Source organism: Pseudorca crassidens, chromosome 11 (genome assembly GCF_039906515.1).
Source record: "Pseudorca crassidens isolate mPseCra1 chromosome 11, mPseCra1.hap1, whole genome shotgun sequence".
NCBI lineage: Eukaryota > Metazoa > Chordata > Mammalia > Artiodactyla > Delphinidae > Pseudorca > Pseudorca crassidens.
The window spans coordinates 42,708,890-42,733,678 of NC_090306.1; the positions used below are offsets into that span (position 1 = coordinate 42,708,890).

At 48.2% G+C, this 24,789-nt stretch overlaps 1 non-coding gene and 1 pseudogene across 1 annotated transcript; both read left to right on the plus strand.

Annotated features, from left to right (window-relative positions):
* Positions 1-718: 718 nt before the first annotated feature.
* On the plus strand, positions 719-24,196 carry LOC137202904 (uncharacterized; annotated as a pseudogene).
* On the plus strand, positions 22,124-22,196 carry TRNAK-UUU (transfer RNA lysine (anticodon UUU)). Its single transcript has one exon. It is a non-coding gene; the product is annotated as a tRNA-Lys (tRNA).
* Positions 24,197-24,789: the final 593 nt, after the last annotated feature.

Consider the following 24,789-nt stretch of genomic DNA (forward strand, 5'->3'; position numbering starts at 1 on the left):
TGGCCACCAGTTAGTGTCAAAAACAAACTAGCAGGCGCAAGAGGGAAGAGATATGGGAACATATGTGTATGTATAACTGATTCACTTTGTTATAAAGCAGAAACTAACACACCATTGTAAAGCAATTATACCCCAATAAAGATGTTTAAAAAAAAAAAAAAAACTAGCTAAGAATGTGGATAGTGAGGTCGAGCTGGAGTTGTCCCAGGAGAAGAACAGGACTTGCCTAAATTGTAGACAGGTGACACCCCTTGGGGAAGGGGCGGTCCCAGAAATTTCTGACCCCTCTGTTCTATCTAATCCCCACCCAAACCATTTCCCACAGAAGCTCCTGCTGGACCCCTTTATCAGCTCCTGCTGGACCCCTTTCAACTCCCGTCTCTTTCTCAGAAATCACCTTCATCCAAAAATAAATAAGTTAAGAAACTTTCTTGCATCATCTGGAAAAAACCCACAGAGCTCCTGACCCACAGCTGGGCAGAGAGAAAGGAATGAGGGAATCTGGCAAGTGGGGATGGGAGCAAGGAGTAGAAAACAAACAAAGTCGCTGTCTGTTCCGCCAGACAACCTCTCACTCCAGGCCTGGCAGGAGTTGCTTTAGGAGTGTTTGTTCTGCTGCTTGGGTTCAGCTTCCTGGATGAATCAGGCACAGGTCCAGTTTCAGGCTGACACCTACTGACGCTGAGGTACTGCGTGTGTCACCTGGTTAAAGTCCAGAATGGAAGACTGGGACTGGGACTTCGGGGTTAGGAAGCTGGAGGGCAAGATGAGGTTGAGATGAGCTACGTAACTGCCTGCCAGCCCTCAGCCCTCAGGGCCTTCATCTTACTGCCTCTCTGCTAGACAGACCCACTGTACGTCCGCAGCCTGAATAACCCGCTGATTATTCAGGAACAAAGACAGCCCAGATGAGGCGTCCTGAGGATAAGGGATTGAAGTAAGACTGACCTTGGACAAAAGTGAGAGCATGCCAGACTTCTCTAGGTCCCTTCACCTCGTCAAGGCCAGTGCCTCTGGAGCACAGCCGGGGTCCTGTTCCATCTGAGCTTTACTCTAATTCACCATCATTGCTGCCCCACCCAGGGGTATTTTCCCTGTTACGAAGGATGTTTAAAAGTCTTCCCTGGGGAGCTTCCCTGGTGGCGCGGTGGTTGAGAGTCCGCCTGCCGATGCAGGGGACATGGGTTCGTGCCCAGTTTGGGAAGATCCCACATGCCGCAGAGCGGCTGGGCCCGTGAGCCATGGCAGCTGAGTCTGCGCATCCGGAGCGTGTGCTCCGCAACGGGAGAGGCCACAACAGTGAGAGGCCCGCGTACCGCAAAAAAAAACCCAAAAAGTCTTCCCTGGGGACTTCCCTGGTGGCACAGTAGTTAAGAATCTGCCTGCCAAGGCAGGGGACATGGGTTCGAGCTCTGATCCGGGAAGATCCTACATGCGTGGAGCAACTAAGCCTTGTGCCACAACTTCTGAGCCTGCGCTCAAGGGCCCATGTGCTGCAACTATTGAGCCTGCGTGCTGCAACTACTGAAGCCCACGCCTCTAGAGCCCATGCTCCACAACAAGAGAAGCCACCGCAATGAGAAGCCCACATACCTTAGAAGAGTAGCCCCCGCTCGCCGCAACTGGAGAAAGCCCACACCAAGCAGCGACCAAGACCCAATGCGGCCATAAATTAATTAATTAATTTAAAAATCTTCCCTGGACCCAAAGGGACAGATCTCTAAGGGTAAGATTGCAATGCCCTCGACAGACAGGAGAATGGAGAGTATTTTGAGAATGTAGCCTAGCCAGTGTGCCTCCCATCAAAGCCTATGGCATCCAAGTCCAAGTTGCTTGGCTAAGGGCTCTGAGGCTAAGTCTTGCGCTGTCCTCTGCCCATCTCCTAAGGCTCTCTTTCCAGGGATCAGGAATCACCTCAGGGAACCTCCAGGGTAGAAGGACAGTTATCCAGGTGCTACCATTGGCTGGTTACCCTCCTTTCCCAGGCAGGCTCTCTGGAAGTTTCTTCCCCCTACCATTCCCCAGGCCTCATCCTCAGCCCTCAGGTAATGTTCTGCCTATAGAATTTGTCCTCTTCTTGCCCTTTTCCAGCAGGCTGGCAGCTTCTCTGAGTTGCCCATAAATATGGTTTGGGAGCGTTCCAGGAACAGCTGTAAGATCACAGTCTGCCTCAGCTTGGAGTCCCCTCCCTCAGCCTTTTTCCTGGTGCCTTCCTCCCTCAGTCTCATCTGGACTCAGTTCTGGAGGCATCAGTGGGGTTCCCATACAGCCTCTTAACCCTTAACTGGGTTCCCTCCAATGGCAGCCCCAAAGGCTTTAGCCCTCTCTCTCCCCCATGTTCTCTACCAGCCTGCGCCTACACATACCCGCGCCCAAGCCACTTCAAATAAACATTCACATAAGTAAAAACTGTTCTTGCCCTGCAAACAGCTTCCTCTGGCTTCTAATAAGTTTGCCATCCATAAGGTCCACTGAGATAGGAATTCTGGGAGCTGGTGCTAACACTGCTTCTTCCCTGAGTGGCTGCATTTCAGGGAAGAGGAGCAGAAAGCCTGAGCCGTGAGATGGAGCAGCCCCCATCGTGGCTGATTCTCAAGATGTGTCTCCAAAGGTATTTTGTGGGTCACAAGTTTATGAGTTGTGGTGTGTGTGTGTGTGTGTGTGTGTGTGTGTGTGTTCAGAAGGCAGCGTGGCAACGTGAAAAATGGATGGAGCCAAGATTCAGCTGGTCTGGGTGTTGGACCAGCTCTGCCCTTAACAAGCTGTGTGTGTTTGGGAGTCTCTTCTCTCTCTGGGCCCCTGTTTCCTTGTAGGTAATGTGAGGGCTTTGGACTAAAGAAGGGTTTTTTAGCCTTTTTTTTTTTTTTTTTTGCAGTTAGACTCCCTCCCCCAAGTTTGTTCAAACCTCTTCCAAGAGTCTTTATTTGAAAATCCAAAGCCAGAGTAATAAATTTATAAGATTGTTCTTTCCCACCAAGACCAGAAAAATTTTAAACAAGGTTATACTTGAAAGTGTTATCCTAAGGTGAAAGGAGCTAGTCACAAAAGGCCGCATATTATATGATTTCATTTGTATGAAATGTCCAGAACAAAGAAACAGAAAGTAGATGCGTGGTTGCCTGGGGCTCTAGGGGCTGGGGGAATGGAGAGTACTGCTAATGGGTACAGGGTTTCTTTTTGGGGTGATGAAACTTCTAAATTTGATTGTAGTGATGATTGTACAACTCTGTGAATATACTCAAAACCACTGAATTGTACAGTTTAAGTTGGTGAATTGTATGGTATGTGAATTATATCTTGATAAAGCTGTTACTTTTTTAAAAATAAGTTTATAATTCCAAATCTTCTTTATGGAATCTCCTTAACTTGCTGTTTTTTAATTCATTCATTTATTTATTTATTTTTGGCTGCATTGGGTCTCCATTGCTGCGTGTGGGCTTTCTCTAGTTGTGACTAAAGGGGGCTACTCTTCATTGCAGCACGCAGGCTCTAGAGCACAGGCTCAGTAGTTGTGGCGCATGGGCTTAGTGGCTCCGCGGCATGTGGGATCTTCCCGGACCAGGGCTTGAACCCATGTCTCCCACATTGGCAGACAGATTCTTAACCACTGCGCCACCAGGGAAGCCCTCCTTTAACTTTTTTTTTTTTTTAAACTTGTGTGGAAATGTTCAAACATTTAAAAAGGTAGAAAGAATAATACAATAAACCCGTAGGTAACCAACACCCAGCTTCAATAATCATCCACGCAATCTTGCTTCATCTATCCCCCCAGCCACTGCTCCCCACTACACCTCCTTACTCGATGATTTTATTTTTTATTTACTTTTTTAAAGGATTTTTTTGGGGGGGCCACACCGTGTGGCATGTGAAATCATAGTTCCTGGATCAGGGATCGAACCCACGCCCCCAACACATGCCCCCTGCACTGGAAGCATGGAGTCTTAACTGCTGGACCGCCAGGGAAGTCCTGGATGATTTTAAAACAAATTTTGGACATCATATCATTTAATCCATAGAGATTTCAGTACTCATCTGTAAAAGAAAAGGATTCTTCGTTAACATAATCAAAATACCATTGTCACAAATAAGTAACTCCTTAATATCACCAAATATCCAGTCAGTGCTAAAATTTCCCCAATCGTGTCACACCTTGGTTTAGTTAAATCGGAATCTGAACAAGGTCCACTCGTTGAATTTCATTGATACGGCTCTTAAGTGTCTTTTATTTCATAGGTTCCATCTCCTTTTTTTTTCCTCTCAATTTATGTGATGAAGAAACCAGGTTGTTTATTCTATAGTGTTTTCCACATTCTGGATTTTGCTGATTGCATCTCCATGGTGTTGTTAACATGTATTCATAGTAAACTCCTTTACAAATTAAGTCTTATGCAGTATTCCAAAATGTGAAAAAAGATGGAAAAAAAAACTGCAGTGGTTGAATCAGAATTAGGCACTTGCAGTGAGGCTCACTCAGCCTTCTCTCCCCTCCTGGCGTACCTCTAAGGAACAAACTCCAGGGAACACAGTTTAAAAACCACTAGCCTGGATAATGTGTGTGTGTGTGTGTGTGTGTGTGTACCACACATTCAAAGCTCAGGGCTGCCCTATCGTTTTTTGGCTCTGATTACTGTGATAAGGTCCTTATCTGGGACAGTGGCATAATATACCAAGGTGTTCAGTGTGGTAGCAAATTCAAATCCACTCTGACTCTTACCAGAGCATACACAAACCCAGTACTTTCTCTGCCCTAGGGATCCTTACAAAGAACTCCCAGGCACCCTGCCACCCTGCCAGGGGTCTAGCAGGGCAAGGCCCATTCTCCCCTCCTTAGTATGACTCAGGTGTTCCACTTCTCAGTCCTACACCATAACTTCTCATGATCTCAGGGATCCCTGGCTCCTGGCCATGGGAACACCTGACCCTTTGGGCTTTTTAGCTGGAGCAGCCACTACAGTGTTAACCAAGTTTTTAAGACTCAGTCCCTGGGCTTCCCTGGTGGCGCAGTGGTTGAGAGTCCGCCTGCAGATGCAGGGGACACGGGTTCGTGCCCCGGTCCAGGAAGATCCCACATGCCGCGGAGTGGCTGGGCCCGTGAGCCATGGCCGCTGAGCCTGCGCATCCGGAGCCTGTGCTCCACAACGGGAGAGGCCACAGCAGTAAGAGGCCCGCGTACCGCAAAAAAAAAAAAAGACTCAGTCCCTGTCTTCATGGAGTTTACAGCAATGATGGGGAGATAAAGCAAAAGCCTGGTGGGTAATTGAAACCAAGTGCAGTAGGAGTGCTGAGGAGGGAAGGGTCAGATCTGGTTAGGTGATCCTGGAAGGCTTATCCAAGAGGGTGGTTTCACCTGGGCCTCAATGTTATTTATTTGTTTGTTCGTTTGTTTCGGCTGCGTGCGGGATCTCTAGTTGTGGCATACTCGTGGGATCTAGTTCCCTGACCAGGGATCGAACTCGGGCCCCCTGCATTGGGAGCACAGAGTCTTAGCCGCTGGACCACCAGGAAAGTCCCTGGACCTCAATTTTGATACAAGATTGGTAAGGGCAGAGGACAGATGCAGGAAAATGCTAAGCGTGCCCAAGGCCTGAAGAATCAATGCAACCAGCTAGAGCAGATGATTTGGGGGGGTGAGGCAGTTTGCCTGAAAACATAATTAGGAAAGGAAATCTGGTACTAAAATATCATTAAATACACTTAAAATCTGAAATATAGGAGTTTGTAGTTTTAAAAAAATACATACAAGTATACCTGTATGTTTTTCTTTTTTAAATTAATTTATTTTATTTTATTTATTTATTTTTGGCTGCGTTGTGTCTTTGCTGCTGCGCGCAGGCCCTTTCTAGTTGTGGCGAGCAGGGGCTACTCTTCATTGCGGTGCGCGGGCTTCTCATTGTGGGGCCTCTCCCATTGCAGAGCACGGGCTCTAGGTGCGCGGGCTTCAGTAGTTGTGGCATGCGGGCTCAGTAGTTGTAGCTTGCGGGCTCTAGAGCACGGCTCAGTAGTTGCGGCACACGGGCTTTGTTGCTCCGTGGCATGTGGGATCCTCCCGGACCAGGGCTCCAACCCGTGTCCCCTGCACTGGCAGGTGGATTCCCAAGCACTGCGCCGCCAGGGAAGTCCCTGTATGTTGTTCTTGATTGTCAACGCCCTCCAGCCAAAGACCACCAGCAGACACTTGTAGCTGAACAAAATTGGGTTTGTGGACTCATTTCAATAAGAACTCACACCATGGCGGAACTATGGGGCATCCAGGAAAAGGGCTTAGGATTTGGACTTATATTTTCTGATTGGGGGAGTGGTTGGCAAAGCGAGGCTGCTCTGGATTTGAGGCTGTCAGGAAGCTGGAGGATTCTACAGTTGGGTACCTTAAATAAGAATGAAGCAGGGGGACTTCCCTGGTGATGCAGTGGTTAAGAATCCACCTGCCAATGCAGGGGACACCGTTTCGAGCCCTGGTCCAGGAAGATCCCACATGCCGTGGAGCAGCTAAGCCCGTGCGCCACAACTACTGAGCCTGCACTCTAGAGCCTGCGAGCCACAACTACTGAGTCTGTGCAGCACAACTACTGAAGCCCGCATACCTAGAGCCCACGCTCTGCAACAAGAGAAGATACCACAGTGAGAAGCCCACACACTGCAACGAAGTATAGCCCCAACTCACCACAACTAGAGAAAGCCCGTGTGCAGCAACGAAGACCCAACACAGCTTAAAAAAAAAAAAAAAGAATGAAGCAGGGCTAACACTGTGATTGGTAAAGGAGCAGCAGCCACTCGTATTAGCTAGGATAGGGGGGTGTTTGTTCTTTTTTTAAAATATTTATTTGTTTGTTTGTTTTTGGCTGCATTGGGTCTTCGTTGCTGCACGTGGGCTTTCTCTAGTTGCGGCGAGCGGGAGCTACACTTCGTTGTGGTGCACAGGCTTCTTGCGGTGGCTTCTCTCGTTGCGAGCGCAGGCTCTAGGCGCACAGGCTTCAGTAGTTATGGCACATGGGCTCAGTAGTTGTGGCTCATGGGCTCTAGAGCGCAGGCTCAGTAGTTGTGGTGCATGGGCTTAGTTGCTCCATGGCATGTGGGATCTTCCTGGACCAGGGCTCGAACCCGTGTCCCCTGCATTGGCAGGCGGATTCTTAACCACTGCGCCACCAGGGAAGTCCCTGTTTGTTCATTTTTGTGGCTTGGACAATGTTCTTGTTTTTGCCTGTGTTTGGATGCGACTATGAAAAGGTCTTATTCTTGATCTGTCACGGGCATTGGGTGGCCTCGTTTGATGTTGGTATTCTGTGAAAGTGTTATGTTCTACAGGAGAAAGCCAAAATCTAGCTATGAAGGCCAGGCCTATTCCTGGGGCTTTTCTCTTTCTTGTGTTCCTCTTTGTGGGAGCTGGGTGGTGTTATATGAATCTGGTGAGAGATCGGAAGGAAGAACAAAAGGAAAGAGAATTTTCTAGGAAAATGTCCTGGAGGAAGTAGCATTGAGCTATGATGTAAAACAAGAATAAGATGCAAAACAAGAATAAGATGCTGAGAGGTGGGCCAGGGTATAGGCAATGTTCTAGGGGAATGGGATGGCATGGAAGCAAGAAATGGAGGAAGACGACCAGTGAATGCATGTGTGTGTGTGTGTGTGTGTGTGTGTGTGTGTGTGTGTAAAGGCTTATATAGGAGAAGAAAGATAAAAAGCTACCTGAACTAGACTAAGAATTAGGAGGAAAAAGACGGCTGAGGATGGGACAGGAGGGGAAATGGGGAGGCGGTAAGGACAGTGGTCCTGAAGAAGCCTTGTTCTGTCTGGTTTGGGCTGAGTTGGGGGGTGGGAGTGGGGAACAGAGGAGCAGAACGTGGCCAAAGTGAGTGCAGCTCCCATACATGGAATAGGCACTCGGAGCACAGGACAGTGGGGAGACCACAGCACGTAGGGCTTCCTGCCTTCTCTTGCCACCACCAGGGCTTGGTCAGGACCAAGGTGGCCGCTTGCTGAGTGAGTGGTAGGGAGCCCTCATACTAGGGGGAATTCTGTGGGGGGAGAGGACCTTAGGAACATGGGAGTCAGCTGGGAAATGATGTGAACCCTGAGCCAGACATACTCCCTGTCCAGTTTCCCATGTCCAGCCACTTCCTCATCCTCCAGTGTGGCAAATCCCTCACCCTCCTCTACTCTCTCAGTTCCTTCTGCTCCGCCTTCATTTACAGCCTCCCTGGGGACCTTTGTTTTGGGGGTTTTGTTTTTTCCTTTTTTTTTTTTTTTTTTTGGCTGCATTAGGTCTTCGTTACTGTGCGCGGGCATTCTCTAGTTGTGGCGAGTGTGGGCTACTCTTCCTTAAGGTGCACAGGCTTCTCATTGCGGTGGCTTCTCTTGTTGCAGAGCACAGGCTCTAGCCGCACGGGCTTCAGTAGTTGTGGCACGCGGGGGCTAGAGCACGCGGGCTTCAGCAGTTGCAGCGTGTAGGCTCAGTAGTTGTGGCGCACGGACTTAGTAGCTCCGCGGCATGTGGGATCTTCCCGGACCAAGGCTCAAACCTGTGTCCCCTGAGCTGGTAGGCAGATTCTTAACCACTGAGCCACCAGGGAAGTCCCTCCCTGGGGATCTTTGTGTGTCCACTCTCCCAGGCTCCTCCAGGAGGTCCTTGATCAGGCAAAGATGGACAGAAGTATAACTTTCCTCTGCCTGCCCTCAAATTTCTTGCCTGCAAAAGCAAGGCAAACCTGTTTTGGTGGGAAAATGACTGTAAGTAAGGAGACTCAGTTTCTCTATTTCTAAATGGCAAGATTAAAACAAAACCAAGAAACTACACAGGTCATGTCCATCCTCTGCTTAAGTCTTCCTATGGGGTCAGGTTTACTTTGAATAAAGTTCAGTTTCTTTTAGAGCCATACATGACCTGCCTTGCCCCCTGGCATTTTTCCCCTCTCCTACTATGCTCCAGCCATGCTGAACTTTTGCTTCCTCCAATCATGGCTCTCAAACTTTTCTGTCCCAAGTCATAGTCAGAAATACATGTTACACAAAGCGAGAGAGAGGCATGGACGTATATACACAACCAAACGTAAGGTAGATAGCTAGTGGGAAGCAGCCGCATAGCACAGGGATATCAGCTCGGTGCTTTGTGACCGCCTGGAGGGGTGGGATAGGGAGGGTGGGAGGGAGGGTGACGCAAGAGGGAAGAGATATGGGAACGTATGTATATGTATAACTGATTCACTTTGTTATAAAGCAGAAACTAACACACCATTGTAAAGCAATTATACCCCAATAAAGATGTTAAAAAAAAAAAAGAAATACATGTTACATCACAGCCTAAAACATACACACACTCACAATTTATGTACATATACATTTACATATAAATACATATTTACAGCACACACACACACATTCATGCTGACATTAAAGTTCCCCAAAACATTCACCTTTACCAGGTACAATGTACTCTACTTGTACCTGGGGCCTTTTCGCTGCATTCCCTCTGCCTGGAGTGCCCTGCTCTTTGATTATCGCCACTGGTACCATTTTATCCCTTAGTTCTTGGGTTTAGTGGCATCTGCCCAGAGAGGTCAACTCGACTCAAGTGGCCACTTGCCCATTCCCTTTCATGTTCTCTGGCACTTGTCACTATGATATTTTTCTGGCTTACTCTGATAAAGTGGACTTGGTGGGGTCTTTTCGCTACTGTTTCCTGCCGTATCCCCAGCGTCTAGAATGGTGCCTGGAGCATGGCAGTGCTCGGTGAATGTTGATAGAACGAAGGAATGACCCTGATCCGGCCTCTCTCTCTCTTTGGGCCCCAGCATCCTCATCTACAAAGTGCGAGGCTGGACTTACTCTCTGGATGCCTTCCGGCTTACCTACAGTCCAGTCTTCCAGGGCACGCCAAGGATGTGCTCCAGATAACCAGAGTCTGGCAGTGGGTGGGATGGAGAGGGTCAGGCGGTCACCTGTTAGCCCACAATCCTGTTTATTGAGGACAGATACTGAAGAAGGACAGAAACTTGCTTCTAGGTTAGTGAAGGCCAAAGGTATAAACCCAGGCACAGAGCAAAACATGGAAAGGCAGAACTGGAGCCAGCCAGACATAACGAGAACAAGCATGTTGGTCCTTCCTGTGTGCTGTGCCCTATCTGCGTTGTCTCACTCAATCCTCAGTCCTCTGAGGGTCCAAGAGGCGGTCCAGGACTTCATTAGCACCTCCGCTCAGGAGTCAGCCCCACCAGGTACAAAACCTGACTCAATGCTTCCAGAGGCAGCACAGGTGGAGAGCCCAGGCTCAAGCCACGCGGCCCAGGTTTGAATCCTGTTCCCAGTTATGTGAACTGGGTGAGATTTCTCACGTCTCCAGTCATTGCGTTACTTCACATTCTTGCCAGCACTTCCTGGGGATTGGGAATCTTAAGCAAACTAGGAGTCTCCGCTGGGCTTGCCATCCCATCTGACCCCCTGGGACTCCTGGCCTCTGGCTACAGCAAGCCGGTTGAAAGCCTTGGCTCTGTGTCCAGTGGGCTGAGGTCTGTGCCCAAGACCTCAAGCATTTGCTACCTTGTGACCTTAGGCAACCTCTGTGAGCCTTGGTTTCCTTGGCAGGGACGTGGATTTCCTGAGCCAGGGTTTCATCCACAGCTGCGACATTCTTCTGCTCACCAATCTCAGTCTCTCCACCCCAACACTTCCTCTTCCCTGAGGGAGAGAAAACAGAATTTGACACAGAGAGCCCTGAAGTCTGTTATTATTAAGAGGCTTGCCTTCCTCCTTCCGATTTTCCCCAGACTGAATAATCCAAATCCTTTCCTCTTGCTTCGCAAATCTAATTCTCAGCCCTTCCCACACCTCTCCTCTGCCGCCTCTCGATATCACCTGTGTCTTCAGACACTGGCGGCACCAAGTCCAGCTCCGGGACTCGGACTGGCATGTGGATGGAGTTGAATGAAAGAGGGCTGAGAAATAGCCCCGCGTCCTGGAGGACCCTCAGGTTCATTGAATGACAGCTCCATTATCAAGGCCTTTGCCACCTACGAGGCACTGTGCTCAGTACTTCCCTTGCATTATTTCACTTAAACTTCTCTACAACTCTATTAGGTAAATGCTGTTTTATTGATGACGAAGCCTAAACCTAATTGGTGGGGTGCAGGCTCCTCGGTTCATCTGGCTCCCCAGCTCCTCCTTTGAATCAGGGTGCTGTCACAGTGGGACAAGCCAGGAACTGCAGAAATAGAACTGCAGAAATAGAGCTGCCTCTTCTGAAGGGAGGGAAAAAAACGCCAGAGTGGGAGAAGTTTCCAGGAGGGAAACAAGACAAAAGTATAGAAAGGATGAAAGACCCAGAGACACATACAGTTCAGAATCATGTTAAAATCGACATTTATCTGTGCTGAGGGGATGAGAGAGGCAGTGATGAAAGATGGGTGGGATAAGTCTGGAAATTTTCAGCGGAAGGTAAGAATGGATGGGGTGGGGCAGGGTTGAAGAATGGTCATGGAAAGAAATGTCCCAACCCCCATGCCTGTGAAGAAACGAAAGATCAGGTGGGTGCTAGTGTGTGAACTGTGTTTATTTTTTCCAAAGTCTAAAAATACAGTGAAAAGGAAACACACACACACACACACACACACACACGGACTAACCTAACCAGAAACGGGAAAAAGTGGTCATGGCAACAGCTGAGAAATCGGAGTTAGGAATTTCAGGAACTGGCATAACTTGGTGACCTGAGCTTGGAAATTCCACCTCATGACGAAGCTCTTGAAAGCTGCCAGCTTCCCATCAGAGTCTGGAGCACTTTCCCAGCCTGGGGCGGGGCAGGGAAAGGAGGAAGGAGGAGGTGAGTGCCTCCTACTGAGAGGGCAGACCTGTCACTTGGAGGGGCTGTGGGTGTGGAATGAATAAGGGAGTGGGGTCCTCCATTTAGCCCCCTCTCATAGTAATAATAACTATGACAAGAATAACCCCTTACCGAGTGCTCACCAGATATCAACAATCTTGCGGAGGAAGTAAGAATTATGATCCCTACTTTACAGGTGAGGACTCAGAGAGGTTAAGTAATTTGCCTAAGCTCTCACAGCTAGCAAATGGCAGATCTAGGGAGTTTGAAATCACAGATCCCTTTTGTGGATCTGAGGAAAGCTAAGTACCCAGTACCCAGGAAAAAAGCTTATAATGAACTTATATACAACATTTTATATTCAATTTCAGGGGCTTCGAAGAGCAGTTGGGTCGTAGGGCCAGTGTTGAATTAGCTCCCACTCTACCCCATCCCATCTCCAATCCACTAGTCCAGTAAACAAAGCCAGGGGAGGGGGTGGCTTATAGCTACTGCCTGCCCGCCCCCAACCCCTGCTCTTCTGGGACGTGGGGTTTGCCCTGGCTGTTTTGAGAGGTCTCCCCAGTCTGCTCTGGTGTGAGGTGGGGAGAGGGCTGGTAGGGCCAGGGGGTTGGGAATGCTATAATGGGCTCTGTGGAGAAGCCAGAATTGTGCTATATTGGAGGACAATGCTCTTACCTCACCCCCTCAGGGTATCCTTTTCGGGTAGAGATTTGGAACTGCCCAGACTAGAAGAGATGAAGGCCTCCTCCCTTAATTAAATGCCCAGGGGTTGCTATGGAAACCAGAGCTTCCAAATCCTGGTCAGACAATGGGGAGAGGAGCTGCCTCCAGCCTAGACAAGTGAAGCTTCAGGGACCTTGTCGGGGAAAGGAATGGGGGCCAGAGGGTGAGAAAAAGGGGGTGCCAGCCAAGGAGTTCAGCCTCCCCTCTCCGTGGAACTGTGGGAGGGGGCCTCTCCGAACCGAGGGGTCTGCCTGAGATGGAGGAAGTGGGGGGTGGGGGCATGGCTCCGGGAGAGAGGAAGGGAATGGGGGCAGCCAGCTGGAGCCAGGCACTGCCCAGAACTGAACACCTCCTTTGTTCCCAGAGGAGAAGGCCAGCCAAGTTGGTAAACAAAGGGAAGAGGCCAGAGGGCAGACAGCTAAGCGATAAGGCTGGGGACTGCGAACAGCTGAGTAAGGGAGCCTGAGAGACAGAGGGGAAGTTCCCGAGTCCCACTGACAGGCAGAACGTTGGCATATATTGTCACCTGGACATACACAGTCACTAGAGCCACACGGGACCCGCGCTGACACACACCTCTACAGGAACAGTGTGCACTGAAGCACCTGCCTTTGGGAACACTCAGACCCCCAATGCCTTTGTCCCCCCAGCTCCCCTCTGGAGCCCTTTCTTCACCCCCGGCCTTTGGAGCGTCTCCAAAGGGAAGGCAGTGAACAGCCCTCTGTAATCAGCCCAGCCTCCCGCACGTGGGGCAGCAGCATATTGGGGTCAGGGTCTTCAGTGGGTCTTGGATCTTGTTACCACACGTCGAGGGAAAAGATCCCCAGTTTGAAAACAGTACAACACCTACCATTAATCGGCACTTACGTGTCAGGCAACTCTGCAATGACGGTCCTCCTCTCCTAGAGAAAGGAACCTGAGGGGAAGTTAAGTAAAGCAGGCCTCACAGCCGTCAGGAAGCGGCAAAGCTGGGACTTGAACCCAGGTTTGTCTGGTTCTAAAGCCCGTGTGCCTTCCCACTTGCCCCCCCTTTGCTTCAAAAACCTCTTGGAAACTTTTCTGAACAAGCCCACTCTGTTCTCGTCCCTTCGCTCTCCCACTCGGTGTTACCTAAATACTTCTCCAGAAGCAATTCCCAATTTGTAAGCTGGTTATCTAAAGGGTCTATATATAACTTGGTTGTTTGGTACCCAAACATATTTTTTCCCAGAGAAAAGGTATTAAATGGGTCCAGAAAGGCCACTTGACCTAGAATGCAGCTGACAAGTACATCTGGTCCAGGACTAGCCCGGGGGCCCAACCATAGTTAAATATTATTGTTTCCTGGAGAAACACATCCCCAGTTCACTGGAGAGAAAGAAACAGCTTTCTGTTCTCACTTTGTCCACCCTCTCCATCATCCTGCTGTACCTGTATCCCAGCTGATGGCGTGGCTGAGGCTGGCGGGTGACAATTTATAAATCAGGCTACATTCTGAGTGCTGACCGAAGTGGGTGTTTCTTGAGAAAACGGCCCAGGGTGGAGAGGGTTAAGAAACCAAGGCTTGCAAAGCTGCAAGAACTGTTTGAGTGGCACAGAGAAGGCTTGAGGGTGGAGGGGCGAGCAGGATGGCTTCTACAACTGCTTAAAGGACTGTCCTGATTGCATCTAGCTCTAGAGGGCCAAACTAGGACCAAGTTGTAACAGGGAGTCAGATTTTGTTTTTAAAAGGAAGAACTTTCTAACTATTAAATCTCTTCAGAAATGGAATGGGCGTCTTGGTGAAGTGGTGTGTTCTCTGACACTAGGAATATTCAAGGAGAAAGTAGATGGCTGCCTGCTCGGCACACGGTAGAGGGAAGGAAGCGTTGGACCAGCAGATCTCTGAAAGGCCTCTAAATTCGTATACTCGTTTAGCAAAATGTTATGAAGTGTCTATATGTGCCTAGCACTATGCTGGGAGCAAGATTTAGAGTGAGAATACAGTGGGACCCTTGCCCTCAGGGAGCTGGAGGTCTAATCGGAGAGTCAAGCATTAAGCACAACTGGATCTATAACCTATAATATAGGTTATAAGGGGAAATAATCGGTTACTACTATGAGAGAATAACAGAAGGGATCTAATTCAGAGGTGGGATCCAAGAGGGCCTCTCTGAAGAACCCACAGTGAGGCTGAGATCTGAAGGATGAGTGGGGGTCAGCCTGGGAAAAGGGGAGGGGATGTGTATCTGAGTGCAGGGGGTGGGGTCGTTCCCGGCAGAGGCCACAGCAAGTGGCCTGGGGCAGGAAAGAACAGTGTGACTAAAAACATTGTGAGTGAGGAGACAAGGGCAAGAGATGACATTGGTAAGGGAGGAAGGGGCTGGCACACCTTACCTGGTCCCCTGACCTTCTCGCTTACCTGGTTGCCCTTCCCTGGTCCTGGAGCCTTGGCCTTAGTCTAGCAGCTCTCCAAAGCTGCAAGTGCCCACCATTTCCCGTGGCTCCTCCCACTGCCCTGGGACCCCCACAGAGCAGGCCTCCTAGCACTTTATCAGTGTCCTAGGAGGTGGAATGGTAGAATTCTCACCCGCCTTATGTGGGAGGCCCAGGTTCAATTCTTAGCTCTTGCCACTGCCTTCGTTTCAAGAAGGTAGCATAGCTCGGTGGTGAAGAGCACAGACTGCAGGCAGCCTGGGTTCTGATGGTGGCTCTGTCGCTTGCCTGATCTTGCCAAGGCACTTAACTGCTCTGTCCCTCATTTTCCCCATGTGTAAAATGACACTGATGATCATGCCTATTTCCTAGGAGTGTTAGGAATTAAAATTTGTTAAGCGTTTAGAACAGTGCCTGGCCTGTAGTAAGTACCAGATGAGTGTTTGTTAAATAAAATAAATCCCTGGCAATAAATCATCGCAACATCTGCTTCCCTGTCTCATCCCGTGCTCTTCCACTTGCACCCCTAAGTCTACAGCGGGGATCCGGGGGCCAAGTCTACTGCTCTCCTCACCTGCTTTTCTAGCCAGGGCTGCTTCTGGCCACAACTCCGGTACTTAAAAAACTAGGCAGAGCTCAGCTCACTCCAGCCCAGCCGTCCTAACCCCCAGAATAAAAGATGTTCCTAACCGTAAGCTGCAGTCAAACCCAGGTGCGCTCGTGATCGCTCCCTCAGCATTCATCCTCCAGCTGTTTTCAGAGGCTGAGGGCCTTCTGGATACGCCGAATGTATCCTGAGCCTCATGTCCTGGGCCCTAGGCCTGATCCCCAAGACTGAGCATAAAACTACTCCCAGGTGCTCCCACACTGCCCTAGGCTCACTCTCAGGGTTGAACTTACACTTCTACAGCATAAGCACCGGCTTTCCTGCCGGTGTCCTTGAGGGCGGCAGCGGTCTCCCTGTTTTCTGTTTTTGTTGCATCCCAGGGGCTACATATAGCACTTATCCTCTAGCCCCATTTCTCATGAGTTCTCCGCCTGGCATCTCTGAGCCAGCCACACAGCCTGCTGTCGGCTTCTCAGGTTTGCTGTTCTCTCTCCTCAGGGCCTTTCCGTGTGCTTTTCTCCCTGCCTAACGTGTTCTTCCTCAGGCCTTTGCTTGACTGGCCCCTGTTCCTTCTTCAGGTCTCAGCTTACCTGTCACTTTCTCCAGGAAGCTTTCCATCAGGGCCCTGGTCTAGGTCCTGGTGGGTCTCCCAGCCCCTGCATTTCCCCATTGTATTTTAAGCATTTCCTTACTTATCTGTGTCGACGAAAATAATCAATAAACAATCTATAATAGGAATAAAGTTTTACTTGAGCCAAACTGAGGACTAGAGCCAGGAAGACAGCCTCTCAGGTAACTCTGAGGAACTCTTCTAGAAAAGCATAGTTTTCAGCACAGAACAAAGAACATCAAACAAGTCAGGGATACATTCCTTGAAGGTTTCAAAACAAAAACCCAGACCAGCACATACACAGTGAGTCAGTATGGCCTTGGCACGTGGGAAGGGAGTCTTTATCATCGATAGAGTACCAGCACTGGCTTTCTGGGAAGGGAGGTATTTCATCTTTATTTTTTATTTTATTTTATTGTTTTGATTTCCCATTTAGTTTTTTTTTTAACATCTTTATTGGGGTATAATTGCTTTACAATGGTGTGTTAGTTTCTGCTTTATAACAAAGTGAATCAGTTATACATATACATATGTTCCCATATCTCTTCCCTCTTGCGTCTCCCTCCCTCCCACCCTCCCTCATCTTTATTTTTAATATGGACGTTCTTTACTTCTGGTCAATGTGCCCTTTTCCTTAATAATTAAAGCAGATGTACCATGTATGTTTGATAGGCCATAAACACACTGTTCTTGTTAGCATCAGATTCAAGTTAACTCATGTATAAGCCAGAATGACTTCCCTGTACCTCAACATGTGAAAATTTCTTTTGTCATCTGTGTCTCCCACTAGCCTGTCAAGTTCAGGCAGGGTGGGGATCTTGTTTACCTAATTTGTATCGTACCCTTAGTGCCCAAAGCAGGGCTCATAATAAGCCAGGAGTTTAAGTCTTGGGGCCCATGGATGAGCTCCCAGGAGTTCATGAGGCTCCCAAAATCATATAACAGTTTTTGTAGATTTGTAGTGGATTCTTTCTGGGAGAGAGTCTGTATTTTTTATCATAACCTCAAAAGATAGATAACGCCATCCCCTCACCCCGCAAAAACAAAAGGTTAAGAACCACTGTGTAGGCCTTCCGTAAAGGCTTGTTTTTGATTGGATGCATTTATCTGTGAAGATAATCGTTGATACTCAATAAACAGTTATTGAATGGATGATTAAGCCTCCTCTTCAGGGTTAGGGTGCTTTTAATGTTTTCAACGGATCAAGAAAAACCTCAGAAGAAACCTTTGCCAGTAAAGGTTAAAGTGCCCTTGCCTCAGCCCCTGACTCGGTGGCCCTAAATACCCCCTCTCCCTTCCCCGGGCGCACAGTCTAAGACTAAAGCTTCCGAGGCTCACAGCCCCTGCCAGAACTCATCTCCTGTCCTGAAATCCACCTACTGCGCCTTTGCAGCCTGTCAGCTGAAAATAATCTTGGTGAGAACAGGGGTGGCAGGAGCAGTCCTACAGAAGGTTTGATGGAGGGAGACTCTGCCCCCTGCTGGCTGCCCTGCTCCCCTTCAGCCGCCCGGCCGCGCCTCCAAAGAATGAGGTCAGAGCAGGGAAGAGGGGAGCGAGGTGAGGCAGAGGGGCCAGGGGAGGGGGCGGCCCCCCAACCGGGCAGTCTCTCCCATCAAGATTAGGCTCTGTCTTCAAACAAGTCAGGGGCGGTAGCTTCTGCTTTGAAACGCCCACCGCTTCCCCTCTCAGGGCTCCTACAGTCTACTCCCAAATTAGGAGCTTGGGGAGGGCAGGGGCTGCCATGGGGGTGGAAGTCCTTCTGGAGCTCAAAGGGAGGTCCAGTCACTCAGACTTGGCTTTCTCATCGATCTCTTTTCCTGGAGCCTGGCTACTGCCGACACCTTGGGATCCGGAGCCAATTCTCTGCATCGCCTACACTTGGCGTGTGGTGTACCAGCCTCCCCACATCACCATGGAAACAGGAGCCTCTGCATCCATCCCAGAACTGATTTGTGAAGCTAAGAGAAGAATCTGAATTTCAGGGTGGGGTGCATAGGAAGGGCAAAGAGAAAACGTTCACAGAAATTGTGGGGAGAGGGAGAGAGACATCAGGGTGGTGGAGGGATTGCTTTATAAGGGTTACTGGAATAACTTGTACCCTGTGAAGAGAAGCAGCTTCCTTGACAGACCATAAAGGCAGTCCTCTCGTGGGCTACTGGTCAGCTCAAACTAACCAATCCCTCCACGGGCTGTCCTTCGTAGCTGTATAATCTTGAGTGAGTTCCTTAATCCCTCTAAGCATCTCTTTTCTCATCTGTAAAATAAAAATAATAGCAGCGCTTACTTCACAGGGTTATTGTAAGACTCCAATGAGGTAATGCATACACAGCACTTAATATAGTGCTTAGCACACAGTGAGTGCTCAAAAATGTATTGTTGCACATGCTTATGTTTCTATATATTTATATATTTTTTAACATCTTTATTGGAGTATAACTGCTCGACAATGGTGTGTTAGTTTCTGCTTTATAACAAAGTGAATCAGCTATACATATACATATATCCCCATATCGCCTCCCTCTTGCATGTCCATTCCACCCTCCCTATTCTATATTTTTAAAAATATTTACTTATTTATTTATTATTTGGTTGCACCAGGTCTTAGTTGCGGTCCGTGGGCTCCTTAGTTATGGCAGGTGGGCTCCTTAGTTGTGGCACGTGAACTCTTAGTTGCGGCATGCATGTGGGATCTAGTTCCCTGACCAGGGATCGAACCCGGGCCCCTTTCATTGGGAGCGTGGAGTCTTATCCACTGCGCCACCAGGGAAGTCCCCCTATAGTTATTATTTGTGTCTCCTTAGCTAAATTGCCAGCCCTTCAATAATACTTGAATACTTCACAATTTTTAAAGTGCTTTTGCACACATTTCTCTCATTTGTCCCACCCCAATCCTGAAAAATAGGAGATTACTCTCCCCACTTGGTAGGCAAAGATGCAGATTCAGAATTGAAGCTTGTTCAAAAGCTCAGCTCTAACCTGGTGCTAAAACTCAGGGTTCTATAGAGCCTGGGTTCGTTGCCCTGTTCACTCATATCCTTTCTGCATCCCAGCACAGTGACACAGATGGTCAGTGCCTCACTGTTTGCTGACACTGATCCTGGAGCAGGAGTCTCTGGGAAAAGCTAGTCCTGAAGTGTGGGCCTTGGGTTTGACCATGAAGGAAGCATAAAACTCTTAACTGAATCTATAATTAAAAACATTGCCACAAAAAGGGAGTGACTGCTAATGGTTTGGGGTTTCTTTTTGGAGTGTTGAAAGTGTTCTAAAATTTTTTTCTTAATGTATTTATTTTAATTTCTTTATTTTTGGCTGTGTTGGGTCTTCGCTGCTGCACGCGGGCTTTCTCTAGTTGCAGCGAGCAGGGGCTACTCTTCGTCGCGATGCACGGGCTTCTTACTGCGGTGGCTTCTCTTGTTGCAGAGCACGGGCTCTAGGCGTGAGGGCTTCAGTAGTTGTGGCTCGTGGGCTCAGTAGTTGTGGCTCGTGGGCTCTAGAGCACAGGCTCAGTAGCTGTGGCGTGCGGGCTTAGTTGCTCCGCGGCATGTAGGATCCTCCCGGACCAGGGCTCGAACCAGTGTCCCCTGCATTGGCAGGCGGATTCTTAACCACTGCACCACCAGGGAAGCCCCTGACTATGTTAAATTTTTTAAATATTGTGTTGGTTAAAAACAAGCAAAACATTAAAGAGATGAAAAGGAAAAGGAAGAATATTACGGTATATAAATTAATTTTTTTTAAAAAGTAAAGAAAGTGGAAAGGTAAACCACTGAACTGGAAAGTATAAATGCAAGGGAGTAATAAGATCCCAGGGTTGCAAGGGCCAAGTAGCAACACTCAACCATCAAAGGTCAGGTGAGAGTGGCTACCTCAATGGAGAGCAGATTCAAAGCAGAAATCAGAATATCAGGACTTCTCTGGTGGCACAGTGGTTAGGAATCCGCCTGCCAATGCAGGGGACACGGGTTCGAGCCCTGGTCTGGGAAGATCCCATATGCCGCGGAGCAACTAAGCCTGTGCGCCACAACTACTGAGCCCACATGCCACAACTACTGAAGCCCGTGCACCTAGAGCCCACGCTCCACAACAAGAGAAGCCACCACAATGAGAAGCCTGCGCACCACAATGAAGAGTTGCCCCCGCTTGCCTCAAGTAGAGAAATCCCGTGCATAGCAACGAAGACCCAATGCAGCCATAAATAAATAAATGAATAAATAAAATAAAGCAAAATAAAATAAGAAATCAGAACATCTGATTCACAAAGACAGTGATTGACGTTGGTCATGGTGTTCCTAGAAGTGACCTAAACAGGAAGCTGCTAAATTCTTACTTGATCTGTATAAGCAGAAAAGTTCTAGGTCAAGGGAACAAAATTCTAACCAGAATCATAAAAACAGAGTCTTAACCCCTCAGTCAATTCCCAGACTTGAGTCACTTTACATACCCAGAGCCCTTTAAATGAAGAAGAGATTGGGTCTTCTTGAGGAAGAACCCCAGTACACTGCCAGGACAGTTAATCTTTATCCTAACCTTCCCCAAAAGGCCTTTTACCAGGGTTACTGTGCATTGGGGAAAAGGAAATAATCAGACTTTTCAGGAACACTGTCTCTGAACTGACACCAATTCCAGGAGACCCAAAATGTCACTGTGGTCCACCAATCAGAGTAGGGGCTTCCGGAGATCATAAGATGATCAATCAGGTCTATCTCACAGCGGGCTAGTGAGTCCCTGAACCCATCCTAGGGGTATTTTCCCAGTTCTGCAATGCATTATTGAAATATACTAAGCAGCTGCCAGAATACTGACATTAGTTCCCTGACTTGTGGACTGAGGGCTATTATGGTGGGAAAGGCCAAGTGGAAGCCACTAGAACTGCCTCCACCTAGGAAGATAGTAAAGCAAAAGCAATGCCACATTCCTGAAGGGATTACACAGATTACTACCATCCTTAAGTTCTTGAAAGATGCAGCAGTGGTGATTTCCACCACATCACCATTCAACTCACCTATTTGGCCTGTGCAGAAGACAGATGGATCTTGGAGGATAAGAGTGGATTATTGTAAGCTTAACCAGGTGGTGACTCCAATTGCCAGATGTGGTTTCATTGCTTGACCAAATTAACACACCCCTTGGTACCTGATATGCAGCGATTGATGTGGCAAGTGCCTTTTTCTCCATCCTTGCCAATAAGGACCACCGGAAGCAGTTTGCTTTTAGCTGGCAAGGCCAGCAATACACCTTCACGGTTCTACCTCAGGGGTATATCACCTCTGCAGCCCTATGTCATCATTTAGTTCACAGGGATCTCGATCACCTTTTGTTGAAAAAGCCAGTCTCGTGCTCACAATATTTCATCCCCCACTCAGCAACATAAGAATGGACCTTGGGGTTGGAACACTTTCTTACCAAGAGGTAAAGTGCCCGCACAGCCTGTGCACATTGTGTGGGAATCTCTCTCTCTCTTTCATGCTCAATGTGTACTCGTTTGTTCTACTTAAGCAAATGCATCAGTGGTCCTCAGGCATGCCCCCAGCTATTTCATATTCTATGGGGGAGGGGGAGGGATCCTTTTACTTGGCACCAGAGGGGGTGCATATAGGCCAATTGCCCAGCATCTGCTTCCAGGAGGGACCCACTGGCCTTCAGGGACCAGCACCCACTATTGAAGTTGATCCTGCTCTGTCTCTTCTCTATGTGAGTAAAGCACTGTTCCATCCAGTGCCTGACTACATTGTTTTCCTTGGCAACTCTGTTACCAAGATGCAGTGGGCAGAAATGTTTAGACTTCTATTCCCGGTGGCCAAACAGCACTGTGATGACCTCAGCTCTTCCTCCATGTAGTGGGAGTCCTCCCCTGACACTGGTCATCAATATATGATGTTCTGCTTGACACCTTTCTGATCCACAAGATATCAAACTTGCCCATTACATTGATGACATTATGTAGATTGGATCTAGTGAGCAAGAAGTAGCAACTACTGCCTGAGTAGCTCAGCTGGGAGAGCATCAGACTTTTAATCTGAGGGCCCAGGGTTCATGTCCCTATCCAGGCGCCAAGAATAAATAAATAAACAGAAGAAGTAGCAACTACGGCAGACATTGGTTTTTATTGGTGAAACATATGTGTGTCAGAGGATGGGAAATAAATCTGGCTAAAGTTCGAGGCCTTTCCAGCTCAGGGAAATTTCAAGGGTCCAGGGGTGTGGGGCACATCAAGATATCCCTTCTAAAGTGAAGGATCAGGGAGGGAGAGAGACGCAAGAAGGAAGAGATATGGGAACCTATGTATACGTATCACTGGTTCACTTTGTTATAAAGCAGAAACTAACACACCATCGTAAAGCAATTATACTCCAATAAAGACGTAAAAAAAATAAAAATAAAATAAAGCGAAGGATCAGTTGTGGCATCTGGCCTCTTCTACAACCAAAGAGAGGCACGACACCTTATCGGGCCTGTTTGGAATTTGGAGGCAGCATATTCCTCATTTGGGTGTGCTATTCTGGGCGATTCACCAAGTGACCTGAAAAGCTGCCAGCTTTGAGCCGGGCCAGAGCAAAAGAAGGCTCTGCAACAGGCCAAGCTGCTGTGCAAGCTGCTCTGCCGCGGGGGCCACACAATCCAGTAGGTCCAATGGTGCCTGAAGTGGCAGTGGCATACAGCCATGCTGTTTGGAGCCTTTGGGAGCGCCTACAGGTGAATCGCTGCACAGGCCCTAAGGACTTTGGAGCAAAGTCCTGCAGTCCTCCACAGATAACTACTCCTCTTTTGAGAAAGAGCTCTTGGCCTGCTACTGGGTCTTAGAAGAGACTGAATGCTCCGAATGGACCACCAAATGACTGTGTGACCTGAGCTGTCCATCAAGCCATAAAGTTGGGTGTGCAAAGCTGCACTCCGTCATCAAATTAAAGTGGTATGTAAGAGATCAGGCCTGACTAGGCCCTGCAGGCACAAGTAAGTTACATGAAGAAATGGTTCAAATTCTCATGGCCTCCCACACACATCCCTTCCAGCCTGCACCCATGGCCTCAGGGGAAGTTCCCTATGATCAGCTAATGGAAGAAGAGAAGACTCAGGCCTGGTGTGCAGTTGGCTCTGCACAATACACAGGCACCACCCACAAGAGAAGAGCTGTAATACTACTGACCCTTCTGGGGACATCCTGAAGGACATTGTGAAGGGGAATGGTCCCAGGGGGCAGAACATAGAGCCGTGCACCTGGTTGTTCACTTTGTTTGAAGAAATGACCAGACATGTGATTATATTGTTATATTAGCTCCTGGGCTGTGGCCAATGGCTTGGCTGAATTGTCAGGGACTTGGAAGGAACATGATTGGAAAATTTGTGACACGGAAATTTGGAGAAGAGCTATGTGATAAAACTCTCTGAATGGGCAAAAAACATGAAGATATTTGTGTTCCAAGAAAAAGCTCACAAAGAGTGACCTCAGCAGAGGAGGACCTTAATAATCAAGTGGATAGGATGACCTGTTATGGGAATACCGTCCATCTTTTTTCCCAGCCACCCCTGTCATTGCACAATGGGCCCATGAACAAAGCAGCCATTTTGGCCAGGACAGAGGTTATGCATGGACTCAGCAACACGAGCGTTCACTCACCAAGGCCAACCTGGTTAAGGCAATCACTGAGGGCCCAATCTGGCAGCAGCAGAGACCGACACTGGGCTCCCTGCATTGTATCATCCCCCTGGGTGAACAAGTTGATTATACTGGACAACTTCCATCCTGGAAAGGGCAGTGTTTTTTTCTTAATGGAATAGATATTTACTCTGGATACACACCTGCCTTCTCTGCATGCAAGTCTTCTGCCCAAATTACCATCTGTGGATTTACGAATGCCTTATCCACCATTGTGGTATTCCACAGAGCATGGCTTCTGATCATGGAAATTAGTTCTCAGCAAATGAAGTGTGGCAACGGGCCCATGCTCATGGAATTCACTGGTCTTACCATGTTTTCTGCCATCTTAAAGCAGCTGGTTTGAGAGAATGGTGGAATGGCCTTTTGAAGACTTGGTTACAGTACCAGCAATAGTGGCAGTCCAGGCAGGACTACTAATGGCCCAGACCTTTCAGGAATGAGAGTTTGGGTCACCCCACCAGGTAAAGAACCATGACCAGCTGAGGTGCTTGCTGAAGGCAAAAAGAATGCAGAATGAATAGTAGAAGAAGATAGTTATACATTTCCAGTACAGCAAGATGACCAATTACAGAAACGTAATTTCTGTAATTACAGGACTGTAAGAGTTATATTTGTCCTTCTTGTCTTGTTATGAATATGTTTGTGTGTGTATAAAAATAAAATATCTTTGTTTTTCCCCTCTCTTATTCCTTATCATGTAACATAAAATATATCGACTTTATTTTATAATATTTCAGTACTATGACCTGGTTATAGTCTTTATTTGGAGATTAGGTATGGTTTAAGAACGGGTGTATTGACGAGCAGTGGACTTGTGATGGTAAATTTTATGTGCCAGCTTGACTGAGCCACAGCGTGTCCAGATATTTGGTCAAACATTATTCTGGGTATGTCTGTGAGGGTATTTCTTTCTTTTTTTTTTTTTTTGCAGTACGCGGGCCTCTCACTGTTGTGGCCTCTCCCATTGCAGAGCACAGGCTCCGGAT